This window comes from Ananas comosus, linkage group 15 (genome assembly GCF_001540865.1).
Source record: "Ananas comosus cultivar F153 linkage group 15, ASM154086v1, whole genome shotgun sequence".
In the NCBI taxonomy this organism is placed as follows: domain Eukaryota; kingdom Viridiplantae; phylum Streptophyta; class Magnoliopsida; order Poales; family Bromeliaceae; genus Ananas; species Ananas comosus.
The window spans coordinates 4,231,884-4,236,663 of NC_033635.1; positions in this window are offsets into that span (position 1 = coordinate 4,231,884).

Sequence of the window (4,780 nt, forward strand, 5' to 3'; positions counted from 1 at the left end):
ACTATTTTTTTGTCCATCAAGTGGGCGTAAAAATGAATGGCTGAAAATGAATATCCTCTAAAAAGTGATGATATAAATTTTGTAATCATGATCGAGAGTATAGATCTTGTTCTAAATAGTTTAAAGAATTTTCTAACCAAAATTCAATTGATTTGGATAGATTTACACCGTTAAACGAGAAAACCCCTCATATCAACCATTAAAATTAATAATTTTGAAACCCTTTGATCATTAGGTAAATGATATCGAAAAGATTTGAAATTTGATTTGTAGATACTTCAAGTGATATAGATCATGTTCAACAGTGCCAATCGTCGATTTGAAAGCTTCATCATCGAAAATAAATGGGTGGCAACGGAGCCCGTTTGCTACCGATAGCATTCCAGCTCAACTCTCTCTCTCTCTCTCTCTCTATATATATATATATATATTTGGAGAAGCACCACAATAGAATTATATTGATTGGATGTTCAAATGTACAAAATAAAAAGTAAGGAAGAGTGAAGCAAACTGTTGATAAAAAATAAATAGCAGAGATTGGAGAGATGCACATATGTAGATGTACAGCTCCATTAACTCTGATTGGGATGTGATGTTCCAACTTATCAAAAGTCATCTATTATAGAACTACTTCTGTTCTAGTACGGTTAACCCTCTAAATCTCTTGACTCTAGTCACTATCCAAAGTGCTTAAGCCGGATTAAGAATATTAGTCCCATTATATCATATATATAATACTATCTGCGGTCTTATATTCTCCTTCTTTTTAAGTCCTAACGTTTTCGTCAGGCTCAGGCTTACAAGTATCAAGCGAGGTGAGACTTGCCTCGTTAGCCTAAACCGATCTTGTGGGGGAGCCGCGCTCTACCCACAACAGTCAACAATATAAGAGCCTCGCTTTCCTTGCTGTATAATTCTGGCTCAATCGAGACTCATTTCACACTTTCGGTTGGTAATTTGCTCTGATACCAACTATTGTTAGATTTTAGTTAATTTTGTTAGATAGGTTTTGCTGACGTTTCGTATGTATAAGAATTATTCTTGTACATGCGACGGATCTATTGACGTAATCCGAATTTTCGCTGTATGCTGGGGCGTGACATGGGATCCTGAATTTAGAGATGTCAATGCGTATGGTTACCCGAAATTTTATCCAAACATGAATCCGAATGAAACGGATATATTCGATGGATATGAATTTGGATATGGATTTTGATTGTACCCGACCCGAACCCGAATTTATTTTGTAATATATATANTATATATATATATATATATATATATATATATATATATATATATATATATATATATATATATAGTAGAGCTAGAATACTTTTAGAAGTACCAAACATTGATGCAAAGTTATTGATCTTGTTTTATATGATATAAAAAATTTTCTATCAAAATTTCATGTGATTTGGATATTTCTACACCGTTAAACTTGCAATCGTCTCACCACGGCCGTTAAAATTATTGATTTTGAGCTCCTTCGATCACTAGGCAAATACTCTAAATCAACTCTAACGGAGCCGATCGTCGATTCGAAAGTCCGAACATCGAAAACAAAGTGGAAGCACGGAGGCCTCCGTGCTTCCATAAGCATATCAGCACAACTCTATATATATATATATATAGGTCATGGCTACTATACTATATATAAATTTGATGTTATATTTAAATTTGTATTTTAAAAATTTAAATTTAATATAATATATTTTGAAATATTGAAAAAAGAAATAATTATTTGGGATTCAAATTTTCGGGTTCGGGTACGGGTTTCGGATTTTTGGTCAGGTTCGGGTTCGGATTCGGATTCGGGTCTCAGGTTCGGAGTCGGGTTCGGGTTCGGGTTTTTAAAAATCCATCCCGAATCCGATCCGTTGACATCTCTAGTCCTGATAAAAGCATAATCAATTGATTCAAATGTAGAGTAAGGAAATTAGTGATCCAGAAGTATATCGATTAATGGATAGGGGAACTATATTATTATCACGAATAATTTCAGAGCACCAGAAAAACCATGATTCGTGCAGAGAGACTAGCAAAGCGTCACGGAGCCGGACGAAATTTGTATGGATACCGTGGGATGGGCGCCGCGTGGCGACTGCCCGCCCATCTCACCCTCCATTTCTCTTGGTGATAACATTTAATTCACTGTGATGGATTTCTTTCAAAACTGGCTCGCAGTTATGGAATTGCGTTTTTATCTTTTAGGCAAATAATTGATATTTATTGAATAATGAAGGTAAAAACATACGAAACTTATTTGTACTATATGCCATTTGATTTGATTATCTAATCTTTTAGGTATCGTTTGGTTCGAAGATAAGTAAAAAGTGGCAATTCCAAGAATGGGTATAAATTGAGGTATAAGCGGGGATTAAATCAATTTTACGTTTGGGTGAAAATTGGGTTATTCTTGGGAATAAAAAAAATAGCGTTTGATTAAGTAAGATGGAATAATAATTAAAGTGGATAATTATAAATAAAAAATAATGATATTACGCTTTTCATTATATTTGAATTTGAAATTTAAAATTATATATATATATATATATATATATATATTTAAATTTAAAATTAACTTTACAATTTTAAATATTAAAAATCTCAAATTTTAAATCAAAATTTAAATTTTACAATTTCAAACATCATAAATTTAATAATCAAATTTAAATTTGATAAAATAATAACAAATTAAATTTCCAAAAATGTAAAATTTAAAATTAAATTTTGAAATAAAATAGAGTGGTGAACAATTCATAAAAAATTTATTAATATAAATTTATAAATTTTTATTATTAATAAATTAATAATATTTTAAATTCTACTTAAACTTAAATTTAATAAAATAATATTTTATAATATTTAAATATAATTTACTTATAAATTATTAGTAACTTATAATATTTAAATATAAATAATATGTATTAATATAGTACAATTAATAATTTTATAATAAAAATAATATATTATAATATATGACATATTATATTTATATAATTTAGTTTTAATTTAATTTATAATTTTAATAAAGTTTGAAATTAAATATTGGAATAGCACTATTCCATCAAAATGGTGGAATAGTAAATCCCTTGCTCTTCCGGAATAGCCGGGAATAGCCAGGTTTGAGCGGGATAAAATATTCCGGTAAAAAATTATTTCGTTTGGCGGAATAGCGGGGATAACTTCCGTTATTCCCGCTTATACCGCCAACCAAACGGTGCCTTAAAATTTTAATTTTATTATCTATTTTTTTAATTTATTTGATTTTCATAAACAACGCCTTGACTTCTAAACATAAGTTAATTATTTACTTTAATAAATATATAGTTGCGAGAATTGAATGATGTATACTTACTAAATCTGTAAAGATAAATAATGTATTCACAGTTTGAAGTCAAAGTATAATTGACTGACTCAAATAAAATAAATTGAAATGTTAGCTAGTAAAATAAAAAAGATTCGGTAGTTAAATCAAAATAGTCAATAAAAATGTCACTAAACTTAATGATGGAACAAAAATTATATGAGACGGACCTTTTTATATCAGCAATATATTACCATTAAATCAACTAAATTGGATTGTGAGATTTAATTACAAAACTTTAAAAGGTTCGAGATTGAAATTATAATAAATTCAAAATTTGAGGGCCAAAATATGATGTGACTCATTGTTTAAGCTCTGCTTCTCTTTACTTTAGCCAGTTCTTTTGGGTAAATTACACCTTTGGTCCCTAAACTTTTGATGAAATTACATTTGGGTCACTAAACTCTCAATTCTTTCAACCATAGAACTGAACTTTTATTTCAATTGGCTTACTATTTTCGATAATTTCTATTCCAATTGGGTCAACCAAATCAAATTTCAATTATTTTTTTAGATGAAGTTAAAATATCTAATTCAATTATCAACGAATGATATGATGATGTTTGAAATAATTATTTCAGCTCCCTGAAATGAAAACATCAAATTTAATCAATTCACATTATTCAACTATTACATTATTTTAGAAAGATAATTTGATAACTGAGTTACTAGGCCAGGTGGTTTATAGATGATAAATTAATGGTAAAAATGTATAAAACTTATACTATAGACCATTTTGATTCGTCCACCTAACCTTTTAAAAATTTGATTTTAGTATCCAAACCTTATTCAAGTGATTTGATGATTCTAAGGATACAAAATTTAAGCTAACTGCTTATTTTAGTGAATTTGTAAATTGTATAAAATATACTAGTTACACCCGAAAAGATAAACAATACATTCAAATTTTAAAGTTAAAGAGTCACTAATTAGCTCCAATCAATAAATTAAAAGATCATGCAGTAAAATCAAAATTTTCAAAAGTTGACGTAAGTCTGATACATTTTTTCTCATCTCTAAAATATGATGCGACAGCTAAATTATATATTATTTTACATTTCATTTCAAAGATTAAAGAAAAAAATCACTAAAATGACCTGATTGAAATAAAAATTAAAGTTTGATAACTAAATTGAAACAAGTTAAAAATTGATGACCTAAAATGATATTTCACTGTTAAGTCCATTGATCAGCTGTGTAATTCACCCCTAGTAATTTTAGACAGCAAAATAGAAGCAGAATCAAAGATTGTTGCCACTCTTTTGGGTTTTATCTCTTTATTTACACTTTTTACAAATACAGGTGCCAGTTGAAATTTGGGAAAAAAAAAAAAAAAAAAAAAAAAAAAAACATAATCTCCCTTCCCTTTTGTTTTGATCTCTCCCCTTGATTGAAATTAATAGCATG